We start from the raw sequence: 16,057 nt of genomic DNA, 5'->3' as shown, positions 1-16,057 counted from the left end.
ACTACGGCTACGACAAGTGGCTGACAACAAAACGAAAAGCTGTATTAGTTTAGAATTGAACGCCAACGAGTAAGGTACGTGTCTCGTGTTGGAGCGCAAACTGTTTGACGGCGACGCGTGTAGCGTATATTTTTGTTTTTTTTCATCTTCTTGGGGACAATTAATAAAAAGAAAAAAAACGAAAAAATATTGGTGGTCTAACAATCAATAGAATCAGATTGATGTATATCTATTGAATGATGATGATGAATAATAATAAAGGAAAAAATATGCGAAAAGAACCAATTGTGGTAGTGAAAAGAAAAACAAAAATAACCATCAATTTTATTTCTCTTGAGAAAAAATAAAAGAAAAAACCAATTCAAAACACGCATGAAACGAAAGCGAATCTCAAAGATACGAATAAGGGAGGCAAAATAAAATCCAAGTAAAAGAACCGAACCAAAACAAAACCTTTTCATTGCCTTCTGTGTGTGTTGTTTGTATCCATCTTTTTAGGAGCAGAAGTGAAGTGGAGTGGAGAATTGAGGGCAAAGTTTTAATTGATTTGCGTTAATAATGCAGAATACACTTTTGTGAGTGTGTGTGCTCGTGTGTCGGTATTTGTGGTCGAGCGCGTGTGTGAGAGCTTCTAAGCCTTTTGGCCCTCACGATATAACCATTAAAGCCAACATTTTATGCTGTTAACTGACACAATGCCAACAAATAATAAGAAAAAACAACCAAAATTCCAAAGCAAAACAAAAGAGTAAAAAAGAACAACAAATAATAAAAGAACAAAATTACTGAAAATAAATCAAAAGTTGGAGAAAAACGTTCTAATATTTTTGTCAAAAAAAATTAAAAGAAAAAAAAATAAATAAATAATTTCTTAGAAACCACTAAAAACGGCGACGACACAAACAAATAATTTATTTTTAAACATTTTCGGGATTTGAAACAGAAAACAAACACAACACAATTTTTGTTTTCAATGACAAGAACAATATTGAAGATGTGTGTTGAAAATATACCGCACAAATCTACGAAACCAACCGAATCCAAACCAACAGCTGACACAGATTTGCAATATACATACATATTTACAAAAATATGTACACATGTATTTAATATAAATGAATATAAATAAATATGCATACAAAAAGTCCCTCAATTTTACAGTGATTCAAAAAAATAGAAAAATTATAAGATTTTTCGGATTATTAAAAATAAATTAAAAACATGTTGATTTTATGTTAAATAGGTTACATAGAAGACCGAATTTAACAGAGAGCCACAAATTTTGTGGAGCCGTTATATGGGGTTATGCCGATATTTCCAAATTTAAACATGACTGGCCTGCATAGAAAATCCACTTCTATGCAACATTTTTGTTTGTATTTCGATTTTTTAGGGGAGTTTGATTGAGAGAGGATTAGAAATTGATAAATGAGATACTGATAAATCCGATCATCTTAGGTTAAAAGTTGTAGCCTATGTCGATGATGTAGTCTTGTTAGTTTCTGCCTCTATCCAACTGAGCCCAGGCCAATGATCTTGGAGCAAACCCCACGAAGACAGAAATGGTACTGTTCACTAAAAATCATAAGATCCCAAACATTCGTCTGCCATCTCTGGGTGGAGTAACCCTTTCCTTAGAAACAAAATACAGGTACAGTCCTTGACCACAGGCTAACGTGAAAAGGAATGTCGAGGAACGACTAATAGCACTATACTCTTGCAAGAACTTTATAGGTAAACCTATATGGCAGGCGTACACTCCTGGTTACCGGAGCTCTAAGTAGTACACCACAAGCGGCCTTGATTGAATAACCAAACATGAATCTCCATCCACTGGATATTTCGGTTAAATTCCAGGCTGCAAGGCGAGCCCAGAGGCTCCGCGAAATGGACACGTGAAAGTAGCTGCACTTTGGTCTGTCTAGTATCCTTAACACAATTGCAGGTTGCGACTTATTAGATAGGAGCACTCACGTCAGTGCCTATGCTCTCCTCCATAATGAATTTGATGACATTAGAGTAGATTTTCCTAGCATTTAATCCTGGGCAAGTGGCTCCGTACCTGTGGCCGCAACATAGATGGGAGAGTGTTCACATTCGTCTAATCTACCGATTTAAGGGTCTGTACAACCTCCTATTGGCAATTTCATTGGCAAAATCCGAATAAGATACTGCGAGAAAGTCGGCAACAGCTGGTCAGCAGAACCTTGATACAGGATTTCAAAAAATATCTGGCTTGAGTTCTCTCACCGTAAAACTATTTCGTTGCTGTCTTATAGTAAGAGAGAGATAAAAATTATTGTAAGGATTATAACAGATCACTGCAGGATTAAATCTCTCACATCCAAATGGGACATTAACGAAGTGGACTATTACATTTATGTGAGGATTAGGAATAGCTGCAAACAATTGAACATATACACTTTAAATGTCTATCGTTATTTAGCAGAACACATCGACGGTGATACTCCAGCCTTCTTTTGTTAAAATCCTGACAAGGCGAGGTCTTTGTAATGGTCAACAATGGACCATGTCTATATGATGGATGACCCATGAATTCCACGGTTTGGACTGTCAAAAATGCTTAAAGATTTCAAACAAATACATTGTTGTGTATCATTTAGAATTTACCGCTCTGCGTTGCTCAAACGGAATAGACGCCACATGAGATTTTTTGCCAATGAAACAGGCGATCATTTGTTACAAATAACTTTGTTTGGATTTCGCTCGTCTTCCAACTCATGAATCCATGATTCGTCACCTGTCACAATATTATAAACGTCAAATAGCGAGAACTTTTATGCTAAACATTTCAAACTTTTCAATGAAAGTTTCTGAAAATTTGAGATGTGTAAGATTTAGAATATATATATATATATATATATAGAATATTCATAACATCAAAAATTGTTTACACTGAAAATGTAGTCCTTTCCTTACTGGCTTCATGCAATTCAATATATCCAATCATGCATGTAATCTCTATAAATTTCAGATAAATTGCCCACATTTATTTTCCCCTCACCATATGGTATTAACCTGTTAATTATCGTAATTACATTGAAACACGGTAAGCATGAGAATGCGTTCTTTCTTTAGGGAGGTTCTGCTAGATAACGCCAATGACCAGAGTAAAAAAGCCCCATGGTCATAATACTAGATACACATAATAATGAAAACCCCTTGTCGGTTTATATGTATTTATGTTGATATGTGTTAAGTTTTGATATCTTAAAGATACATTCGGTATGGTCAGTTGGTGATAGATAGGCAAGGCAGACAAGCAAAACAAAATAAAATAAAAAAAAATAAAGCACAAAAGTAGTAGTTTGTCAGACAGCCAAGCAGCCGGTAATGTAAACAAACATGGCCATTACATACATATATAAAACAAACGCACATACATACACATAAAACATGGCAACATTAAAAAGGTTTATTGGCCAAAGTTAATGTCAACGCCACATAGTTGAGATTTTAATAGACAAAATCTTAAACAAAGTAGAACTACAACATGTAACCACGAAAATAAAAATTCTAAATAATGTGTTGAAATTTTGAATTTAAAGCAAAAGAGATTAACTGTCAAAATATGTTAATATTTGGAGGTGTTCTTGAATTCGTTAAAATTATTTAATAAATTAAAAAATAAATAAATAAACAAAATACATCGTGTCCTCCTATAAAAATTATTCCTCAAATAAACATAAATTATACAGTTTTGTATTAATTGTTTTATTTGTTTTCGTTTGTTTGTTTTCCATGTGACAACAACAACAACAATAGCAACACATCCACATGGGTTCTTATCGCCATCACCATTCCACATTCAATGCTGGCTCCAAATCAGCAATTCATGGTCACCATGTGGTAGGGGGGCTGGATGCCTCAATGTCTGCCGGTTTTGACTTCACTACTGGTTCTGGTTTAATTTATTCCAGTTGGAGTTTGGTGTGTTTTTTGTGTTATTCTAGCTTGATTTTAAGCATCTTCATGGTGTTCTTTTTTATTCAGGGTCAGGTTATAAACCGTCTTGTTTGACTTGTATGCTACGTTGAAATCATGAACACAAAGTAGAAGAAGCGAACAAAATGTTTAGGTGTCTTCCTCTGGTTTAATTTCCGGTTTATTTTATAGTCTTTTAGTTTTGTGTTATTTTCCTCATGCTGATGTAATGCAGGTGTGTATTAAATTTCTTAGTAAATGTGTATGTACGATTTTGTATGTTCTTGGTTATTCTTGTTACTGATCTTGTTTAGAAACTGGAAACACAATGGAAGTAGATTTTTATGCTTAACAATGTGTAGTTAGAAATTTATGAAAAAACATGATTTTTGGAAGTCTAAAAATTCAGTCGGAGGGGGTCGACCATACGATACCCAAAATGTATGTTATTGGCCCATTTCATCTCAAAATTATTATCTGATAATAACCGAAAATTATTGGCCATAATTGGCACATGATGGAAATTTCCAAAACGATCAGGCAGGCATGATCGGTCCATAATTGCGGCCTCTGGAGCGACCAGGAAAACCGACTAAAATTAATTATTTGTTTCATATCATAACCTAAATATTAACCGATCTTTACCAAAAAAATAAGCGTATTCATTGGTCAGAACTATGAATGGTCCATAACTGTGTTTTGTATTGTGTTCACAAAATACAATGGACAGACGGACCGTCACACATATCTAGATCGTGGGTCAGCGTTACAAACTCTTGGGGCTGCACAAGCTATAATACCCTGACAAGAAATTAGTGTAGGGTAAATAAAGAAATGGAATCAAAATCCCTTTACGATTATTACAGTAACTTGCAACTTTAAATTTTCGTAATGTTCGGGCGCCAATGGAAAAAGAGACACAAATAAAGCAACTAGTCCCTTGTCCTAAATGTACTAAACTAAAATGTAGGTCTATGACCAATAGTTCAATCTCTCGGGGCTACAAAAACTTATAACACGATATAAAAACAAATAAAAATTCAGTGGCAAATTTCTACAACGTAAATATATCAGAACAAGTCAATTAAGTCAATTAAAAAATAATGTGGTGCTTCAAAAAAACGCTTATGAGATCGTCACAGGTGGCGAATCATGGATCGATAGATATGAGTCTGCTACAAATACAACGAAAGTTGTTCTAAGAAGAATCTCTTCGAAGGATAAAACTGACCCTGGGGCGACTTTTCCGCTTGAAAACGTGTACAAATCATGCCTCGATAATAAATATTGGCATTTGATTATTGCTCCAAAGATATTTATAGTAACCCTTGTATTTCTAATTCCTCTTTGTGCCGATAAATAAATATGTGTGGCATTAGACCAATTATAAATCAATAAATGATTTCTCAAATTGCTGATAAAACCTATAAAATATGACATTATTATAAGATATAGACATGTGAGTGCCATTGTATTATATACGGAATTCAAAATATTTTTATGAATTTATATGAACTGAGAACTACGGGTCGCCTATCCATGATAAATATTTTTCAAAATATTTATTTTTTTTAGAAAAAACACAGAAGCTAATTGCACACCTTATTAAGTATATACCAAGTCATTTGTCACAAAACATTTCATGCATAACCCAAATTTTATTACCGTAAATGACCGGCAGTAATATATTTTCCAAAACATAATTCTAAAATATATTATTCAAATTCATGAAATAATCACACACAAATATTTCAACACATTATCAACGAAATTCCAAATGATCCTTGAACACAAAACCATAGCTTACTTATGAATCAGCCCTAAAAACTGTCAGAGTGACATCATATACGTATGCCGCTTTAAAATAGCTCAACAACATTTTAAAATGAAATCATTTGTTGTGCTTTCGTGGTTGTTGTTGTCTCCTCATAAAACATGACTTGGGTTCTAACGAAATTAGCAAAGGGGCACAAGTGTGTTTGTTTAAAATACTAAGCTGGAAATGTTTTATTTTTAAATAATTCTTAGTCACTGTTGATATAAAAAAATATTTACTTGATTAGAAATCTGTTGCAACAAGGTCGCTACAGAAAGTAGCCACAAACACGCAGTCCATACCGGCATCCTTATTTGGCTTCAAACATGAGTCAGAGATTAATTAAAAAATCGAAAAATCGTCTGTAGATTACACGAGTATCACAGTAACATTTGAATTATTTTAAACGAGTTCAAATTTGGAAGTGGCATTTACAATTAGATTTTTCTGGGAAATCAGCACCCAATATAACAGCCGTTATGAACAATGAAATCTGATCCATATCTAAATTCTATCAAATTAATACACCAACTTAACTACAATTGCATAACCTTTAAATAACAAAAATTGTCAATCAATAACCGATTCAATACAAACAATTTATTCCCCATCCCCCTCCAAAATACTACTTAACCATTGACATGTTGTAATCTCTGACAAAAAGATCTCTCGTTTTTTTTAATACTTTCGATTAATTTCTGCTTCAACAACTACAACCTATTTAACATTTTCATTTTTGATTATCTCAACAAAATTTTGAAGTGTATACGAATATTGTTGCTGCTGTTGTTGCCGTCTCCCACTTTTACGCTTATTTAGGCGATTCCCGCCTACAAGGTTGTTGGCCACCAACAAATACTACCAACCACTTGTGAAATATAGTCCAATGCAGTAGAGAAGCCAAATATACCGGGTTCATGAGTGACGATTGTTTGGCTACTACTTTAAATAAAAAACAAATAAATTCCCATAAAAAATATAAACGCATCGATATTTAATCAAATTTGTAAACAAAATAAAATTTAATTCAATAACATTGTTATCGTTGTGTTGGTGTGACCAACAGACGAACCGATCGACAATACGTATACAAAATTTCTTATCAATCGCAGTCAGTGAGAGTGGAATTTAGGGGTAATGCCGGACGTTTATTTTTTGACTCAGAAAAGAATAATCGCATTCTTTATGGTATTTTTTTTCTGAAGTGTGTCATACTTTCAGTTATGTGAGGTAGTATCGTTTTATTTTAAACTTTGAAACTTGTTCCTTAATAGTATTTTTATATATTTGGAAAATTTGAATGCGCCGAGAATATCAAATAAAAACATAAATAATTTCTGATGAGCCGATATTATTTACCCTCCACATCAGCTGGACATTCAAAATACAAATAATCGATCTGGACTTTTATATGGAGACTATGCCACGGTAAATTTTTGGTAAAAAGATTTGTCACCTTAAATATCAATTTTGAGCCAATTCTTTTTAAAAAGTCTCCAAATTACCGAATAGTCGGGGATTTCGTTATTTGGGTCCTACCCAGATATATAAGTCTATATTGATCATCATTTGTAGGAAGATTTTTCAATGAGAATACAAAATACGTCCAATTTGGTTGATAAACGTTCCCAAAATATGGAAATTTGGAAGGTACAGTTATATGGGGGGCTACACTAAAAAGTAGACCAAAATTTATTCTTTTTGGTAGGATGATTTGGGGATTTTTCCAATATCACAAAAATACCGGGATCTATGCCGAAACATAAGTTACTTGGCCATGAGAATCCTGTGTGATTAAAAGTGCTTGAAAAACGTACTCAAAGTCCCAAAATTATCGCAATTTTGTAAGGTTATATGAGGGCTACCCCAAAAAGTTTTCCAATATTGGTAATATTTTTAGGAACCCAAATACTAAAATACCAATTTGGTTAAAAAGCGAAACTGAACTCTCAAAATTATATGAATTGTGTTCAGAAAGTGTTGCCAATGTTGTGATTTCTGAATTTTATGAATGTAATTCATAAAACTTTAAATACAGATTTCTTGTCAGAAGATAACTTTGGGTTGGTGGTGGTTGCGGGTTTCTATGACACATTTGTCGTTTTCATTTTTCTGTTATGATTTTATGTTTTCTTCTTCTTTGTTATGTCTTATCTCGTTTCTTATTTACGTTAACCATTCGGTTGGACTTGTTTGATATATTATATTAAGCATTTATATCGAAATAATTTGTAAAATACATATGAGAATTTTGAAACACCAATGCAACCACCATGTAAGGGGAGAGACGGAGGACGATACCAAAACAAAACAGTCGAACAACGAATGGTGGTTGTGGTAGTGTTTTTTCTTTGGGAGGAATACATTTGTTTTTGTCAAGAAAAGGATAAAGGAAGATGTGTGGTAAAGTAGGGCGAAGTAGGAAAATATTTATGATATTAATGTAATGTTTACATTTTTTCGAGAAATTAGTGGCTTTCTCATGTTTATAAGAATTTTTACTTGTATTCTAAGCGAGGTACATGAACAATATGGAACAAATTAACAATGAATGAAATTATGAAAATATTTAAAAATTGTTTCTGTCGTGAAAGAAGAAAAAAAATTAATATTTAAGGAAAAAATTCATTTGCCTTTATTACAATATTAAACCTACTACTAAATATATAAATTAAAATGTAAATTTATTTACATGTGATTGTTTAAACATGTTCAATGTTAATTAAAACACACATTGTTTTACATTTGAAAGCCTTTTTCAAAGAAGGAAATATTACGTTTAAGATGTGAATATAGTTTTAAGTAGATTTTTTGTTAAATATTTAAATGCAATAAAATTGTTACGATGTACAAGTCAGTTTTTTATTAAATTAATCTTCTTTAAAATAATATTTCTTTGAAATATTATATTTTCAATCCCCATTTCCCTTCATTCTGAAATTACACTCGTTAATCTTTTCCGGGGAACGTGTCAAAAAATAAAATAGCAAATTTCAAAGTTTCTCCTCAATGGTGATGATCATCATCAAAATTCAGTTTTTAACAATTTGTTGAGAATTTTGTTGTTTTTTTTATTTTCTAATCGGCTTGATTTTATGACTCAGTGTGGCTGACTGACTACCAACAACACTACCATTTATAGGGCAGTGCGATCGATGAGGCATTACGTTGACGTTCTCTCAGCAAATGTCGTCATCTCAAAGTATTCGAATCGATTCGATTGTTCTTCACATTGTTGTGAATTTTTTGTTAATAACATAGAGGAGGTATGGATTGGATTTGGGCGTTTGGATGGCGCCCAAATCCATATAAACAGCTGCTGCTGCGTTATGTTTGATGGGTTTCAATGTTGCAATTTATAAAAAAAACAATTTGGTGAAACATCCGATAATGTTATTTATTGAAAATGTTATTAAACCAATGAAATATAATAAAAAATTAAGTTATTGCCATTGAAAAGTATTTAAAATGATAAGGGGAGGTCTGAGCGCCTGGGCTTAATTGCAACATGAAAGATAGTTAATCCCATATTGTATTATCTTTGCATAACCACTTTGACGCAAATTGAATTTATATTGCCAAAATAATCAGATTTTGATTTGAAAATTTAAAAATTCAGATTTTATTGGAACTGAGTTTTATTTGGTATTATTGGGAAATATAGAATGTATTTTGATGTGGCTTCAAAATAATCCTAACTGAAATAATTAGCATTTTCCAGAGGAAATTTTGAAGTTTGTAAGCGTTAAGTTTGGATTCGTGTTGGATTTTGTATTTGTCGTTAAAAATTTTGGAAAGTATGCAGACATAAAATAATATATTAATAAAATAATAATAAAATTTAACCACAAAACTAATTTTGGTTTATTTTTATATTTCTTTAGTAAATTTTACAGCGATCAGTAAAATTAGCTAAATCAACGACTACTATACTCGACCTAGAAATAAAAAACCAAAAAAATAAAAACGACTTAAGGATTGCATGTGAATAATTTACACAATTTTTAAAAGCCCCATAAAGAGCTGAAACAAAAATTTGCTGAATTTTTTATATTCATTTCAAACAAAAAAGTCAATTTAGTTTTAACATCAACTAAAATTGGCATAGATAAATTGTTATACTGATTAGTGAATAATTACAAAACGTGAATTAAAACAAGTGGCCTTGTATAAAAGAAAAATTATTAATTGTTAAAGTGAGTTTAATTTAATTAAAAAAAAAAACACAATTCCAAAAAAGAAACACACAAATTTGGCTTACAATTTTTTATGTTGCTTAATATTAAGTTTTTCAAAATTTTTTAATTTTTTTTTCTAACACAGAAATATACCAAAATTCTTATAACACATTAAACAAAAAAAAAACAAAATTTTTAATTTCTTTAATTTTTTTCTTGCAATTATAACCAAAAACTATTTTTGTGTGAAAATTTTGCTACACAAATTTATCAACCATCAATTTTTTGCTTCTAATCAATATTACCAACGGTTCCAAACGAACGAAAAACAAATACATACATACGTATACCATATAAAACGAAATCCCGGAAACAACCTTGCTTTTTATACTCCAACGTCCTGTCAACTGTCAACTTTAACCTTCAAAACGTGACATTTCGTTAAAAACGTGCATTAAATATTGTCTGCACAATATTGGATATTGCCTGAAATTGTTGTATTGGAAATGTAAGTATATTTAAGTTTATTTACATACGGACATTATATAGCCCACATACATACACACATGTATAGAATATGGTATTTATGCATGTACAAGCATTGATTACTTTTCTTCGGTCAATATCCATTTAGTAATTTTTATTTATTTCCACCCTTATATTTTGTAACAAATTCCATCCGACTCATACTCTAAATTGTTAGCAGGGATGTGACAACCCTTAAACTTCCTAAAGAAATTGTTTACTTTTTGTAGCCTTTCCTTTGTTACCACCTAGTTGTTTTTTTCTATTTTTTGCTAAAAATCGCTTAAATTTTGGCAAGAAATTCAGTCTTCATCATTGTTAGGGACCTTTAAGCTATGTGATATAGATGTTTGTAACTTGGCCAACATCGCTTTATTTGTTTTTTTTTTTCTTTTTTAATTTATCAGAAATCAATTTTTGGAAATGAAGTGGCAAAGGTTTTGGTTCTTATATGAGTTCTTCTTAGAATCGAATTTTAATGGTTAATGGACTACAGTCGACTCCGCTTTACTGAAACGGGAAAAATCTGGATGTTTGTTTCAGTCATCCGATGTTTTCTATTAAGCGGAGTTCGCTTAACTGAAAATAATTTCAGTTATCCGAACTTTTCATAAGAAAACCATTTTTTAGTTTTGGAAATTTGAATAATCCATATTTTTCGAATTTTACGAATATAGATAGAAATTAAAACTGGTTGACATGTTCATTTCTTATGTGATTTTTATTATGAACTGTTTTTATTCGTATTACTAAAATGTGCGGCTTGTAACGAAGTCCATCGTTTGCCTGTTGCAATGAGATCTATTTTATACATTATTCCTATATAAAATTTGGTTATCATCTTGAAGGCTTTAAATAATCACTTAGAATAGTTAAAAGTGGACAACTTCCTCAAAAGTTTGTTAATTTTATGGGACCTCGTATTGGCATTTCGCTTATGAACGCTACATTCTGTAACATATTTTGATAATCCTTGAATCTTGTATATAAATTATAAAAATGTGAACGGTTTTGAGTTACTTTCGAAGTTTAGCCGGACAAACTGAACGTTCTTCGACGTTCCATATGTCGGTATGGTGGGCTTTGAATATCTTTATTCCTCAATGCAAAATACTATGTAATTATCTTTCATCCTCATGACTTTCAGTAAAGGAAATTGCAATATTTGACTCCAAAAGTTATTTCAGTTATCCGATATTTTCAGTTATGCGAAGTTTCACTTAACGGAAGTAAATTGTGGGCGACTAACCTAAAATGAAATGGCGCAGGAAATCTATTTCACTTATCCGGAGTCTATTGTATAACAAAAGTTTTATATCTGGGGAAGCTATTGTATTTCTGTCACATTTTTGTTAGCGGTATATCCCATGTTCTTTAATAATTTAGTAGATCTTAGGTTTTTAATTATTTTTTTTTATTAAATTGTGTTTTATTAAAACGTTGTTTGCCTCTCTTATCTAAAAGACAAATATTTATTTTAATTATTAATAATACATAAAGGAACTTTCAACGTGAGAAACAAAAGCACATGCCAAGAAAACTCATTCATTAAACATTTCATTGTGTTAATTAATAACTAAAGATTAATTGAACAAAAAGCGGTTAAATTTAATTCCTAGGTAAATGAAAGAAAAACATACTTTGAATAACATTATACCTAGACTTTCGACCTATTCGCTTTAGTTCGACTTCAAATGTTCGAAATCAAGGTTTGAACATTTGAAAAATGCTATGTATTGAGCCCATGTGAGTAGGTCACATTGTCATGGTGGACAATGATTCGTTCTCACCTGTTAATTTTTCGAAAACACTAAGAATAGTCTAATATTAAAAATGGAATATATCGGTCCACAAATAAATGTCCACATGTTGGTGTAGCCGTCATATAAAGGTACATACAACATTTCGGTTTTTTAAAAAGTCTGAAATTATTTCTATCTATTCCCATTTTGAGGACTTCAGACATCTTTTTCAACCGTTTAGCGCCATTTTCGGTGTGTTCAAGGTCCTAGCACAACCTAAGCTTCTGTAGATTTGTATTTTTGCACAGAGTACTGAATTCGATCCAGATTGATGTATATGAAGCTTTGTTGAAATCGGTTCAGATTTTGATATAGCTCCCATATATAGTTTCGTCCAATTTTATGTAAATGGTGACCAACCTCTTAATATTTGATCGATTCATACAAAGTTTTGCACAGCATACTGAAATTACGACAGGCTAACGTACTTGAAGTTTCGTTGAAATCAGTTCAGATTTAGATATAGCTCCCATTAATTTAAATGGTGCATCGAGGAGACAATTTTTGTTCCACATACACGAAATATAGCAGTGGGTATTAAAATTTAGTATAGAATGTTTAGTGTCATGTTAGAAATGGGTTCAGATTATGTTATGATTACCATATATACTAAAGTCTGTATTCATGTAAACGATGCACCATAGATCCTGTGTGATTTGCACGATATATATTTTTTTAGAATATAGAACTGAGTCTAGAATAATGTGTGTTAAATTATGTTAAAATCGGTTCAGGTTAAAATATAGCTTCCATGTATATTTTTTATCCTATTTCATCTAAACGGTGTATCAAATAACTAAAGTTTGTCCGATTTGAACGAATTTGTACACAATGCACCAAATTGAATTTAGAATAATGAGTATTGGATTTTGTAAAATATTGTGCACCAAATAATAGAAGTTTCTCCGACCGACATAAAATTTTGGACAGTGCACTCGGCTGCAACATGTCAAATGCTGAATGCCACGGTCGCTCAAATACGTCAAGATCTACATATAGCTCCCATATATAATTTTGCCCCATTTCATACAAATGGTACACTCAAGAACCCAAGTCTGTCCGATTGACATGCAATTTTTCACTGATTTCTGAATGTGTTTTGGTTGATGTAAATTGGTTCAAATATCTTTGTAGATCACAAATTTAATTTCGTCCGATTCCATTTCAATGATCCTCCAAAGATGATGTCTGTTCTATATACAGGATATTGTACATAAGAGCATCTCTTGTATATACCCAAGTGGTATCATATAGTCAGCCCGTCCGACATTTGAATTTCCTATTTTTTTAATTTTTGTCTGTTGTATTTTTACATTAAACTCTAGCTTCGGCATAATTTAAATGTAGATGCAACTTAAATTTCGAAAATGGATACATAAACGACCAGAAATTGAGAAAAAGTAAAAAATATGGATAAAAACAGGTTGAGTTTTTTATTTTTTAAATTCCTTATATACCTTGCCTTGATTATTGATTTCATTTTTGGTTTTTAGTGTCATTTCTTCGGGTGATGCAACAATAAATGGGGGAAAAATATTAAAATATCCAATCCACCGTGCAGGTATCGAAAAATGGGAAAACATCGATTACTGTCAAACAAATATAGGAAAGGTTCGAAGGTTCGAATTAAGAAAAAAAACATAAAAATGAATTTAAATGTAAATGACTGTTGAAGATATATCAAACGTTTATGTGTCCAATGTGCGGAGCATGAGGACCCGTGTTTAATTCCATAATTTGAAATTAGAATATGTTACAAAATGGTACCATTTATGTACATCGTATATACCAATATATACTTATATTTAACGGCGAACGAACTGTAATTAAGGAGGAGAACTGTAATTAAGGAGGGGAGGAGGACCCAAACACATACATATGAATGTATATCTATGTACAGAGTATCATAATTATTAATAATATTGTATTAGATTGTTTTTCGATTTAACCAATAATGAAACATATCTCTAACCGTACGTTAAAGAACGAATGCGGAAGAAATAAATCACGTGATTGCTTATGTTCAATTGTTTATAATTATTAGGGAGCATATATTTACATATGTACGAGTATGTATTTCACAGTTTTAATCTTGTTAATTGCAGTTTAATTGTACTATTTATGACAATTTTACATCAAAAATTCGGCAACAGAAAAAACATAGTGGCCGAAAGGATACAATAATGAATGTTAGACAGACAGATACTATGTCTTTGCGCATCTGTGCATAATAATTTTTCCAATTCCAATTGCAGGATTGATGAAATTTCCTCGAAATTTAAATATAGCGCCCAAATATATGTTTCCTCCCATATCATTTAAGGGGACCCCCCCATTTTCGGGGTCATTTTTTTATTTAATTCAATTCTACACTAATTCAAGAATGTCTCTACAAAATTTCAAGTGAAAATCTCAAGAACTCTTGAAGATATAGCCGATTTATTGTGTCAGCATCAAGTGACGGCTAAAGGGCTTCTCAAGCTTTAAACGCGTTTTTCTCTTTTGCGAATGGCGGGCACGATTTCAAATTTTTACACGTTTCTCTGTGAGTGTATAGCAAACGTATGAACTAGGATAAAGCCAATCGGTGATGATCTTCCTTATTTTTTAACTTGGTTTTTGGTCAAAAATCGGCGATTTTCCAAAAATATTTTTTCAAAGGTCAGCCATTTTGTCAATTTTAGAGCGAAGTCAATAATCCTAGTTCATACGAAAGCCAGACATGTACAATGTTCCAGTGAGGAGTTATCATGCCCGCCATAAAAAATAAGAACTTTTTTTAATTACAAAAAACAACAACAAAGCAATAACAAAATTTTTTTGTAAATTATTTTTCTTCTATTTTAAATCTTCAAATATATATGTGCAAAGTTACAAACGTTAACAAGCATTGGTATTGATTTACCAACCCATTGAAAATCTTGAAAAATTAAAATCGAGAATGGGTGTGGTTCCCTTAAATGATGTAGCAAAGACGCAACATCTGGCGGACATGTGTGTTTAAATTTCGTGCATATATACTTCTACTATACACAAATACTAAATTTGTATATAGATATAAATTCATATAAAAGCTAAATTTGTAATAATAATAAAAATCCCAAGAGCTCCATTTTCTCCATTTCCAGGCCCATTTCCGGTATTCCCTCGGTTTACTTTGTAAAACTGCATTTCTTATTAATTTTTAAAGCTTACTATTATTTTATTCAAATAAACCTTAATTGCATTCTCATCCGCTTGGAGGTTATAAAGCTGATCACATAGTGTCCTCTGATGATTTTCTTGAAATCTATGAAATGGTTATATCAATCGTCTGTAAGCCACCTCAGTCATTGGAGTAATTTTTTGGTTACTATTCATTGGCTGAGAAAATTTTAGTTTTTTTCACAGAACACCCAAAATGGAAGAACGGTGTTCCTTTTTGGAGGGCATATAGCCATTTTTTCTATTTCCATTGCACCTTTCAACCGCACATACGAATTTAGCATACCCATGGTCTATTAGAAGTTCTTCATACCTTCATTTCTTCCTTCATGTAGTATTCAACCAACAACGGTTTGTAATCTATTACTTTTACGATATTTGGACCATTGCTGATAATATATTTTTTTAATTTTCATAAAGGTATAATATGTAATAAATGAAAACAAGAGAATATAATTATGAACCTATTCATAATAAATAATTTTTAGGGAGTATCACAGCCATTTGTCTTTGCGCCTTCTTCTTCCACACTTTTCCAAAATACCCCCACATAGGAAATGTATATTTTGTTTTTGGTTTGGTATCCA

At 31.7% G+C, this 16,057-nt stretch overlaps 1 protein-coding gene across 2 annotated transcripts in view; it reads left to right on the top strand.

Annotated features, from left to right (window-relative positions):
- LOC133333817 (uncharacterized) overlaps positions 1-16,057 on the top strand; it is a 94,613-nt gene continuing 78,556 nt past the window's right edge. The window contains exon 1 of one of the 2 annotated variants that reach the window (XM_061542120.1): positions 1-74. The gene's annotated coding sequence lies outside the window, so the exon portion shown is untranslated. The remainder of the gene's footprint in view (positions 75-16,057) is intronic. The other variant, XM_061542121.1, reaches the window with a different exon arrangement.

This window comes from Musca vetustissima, unplaced genomic scaffold, assembly GCF_032173495.1.
Source record: "Musca vetustissima isolate MV318-11 ecotype Yass unplaced genomic scaffold, APGP_CSIRO_Mvet_v1 utg2745, whole genome shotgun sequence".
NCBI classification, from domain to species: Eukaryota; Metazoa; Arthropoda; class Insecta; order Diptera; family Muscidae; genus Musca; species Musca vetustissima.
Note: the sequence above shows the minus strand (reverse complement) of the source record. Positions and strands in the feature narration are given on the sequence as shown.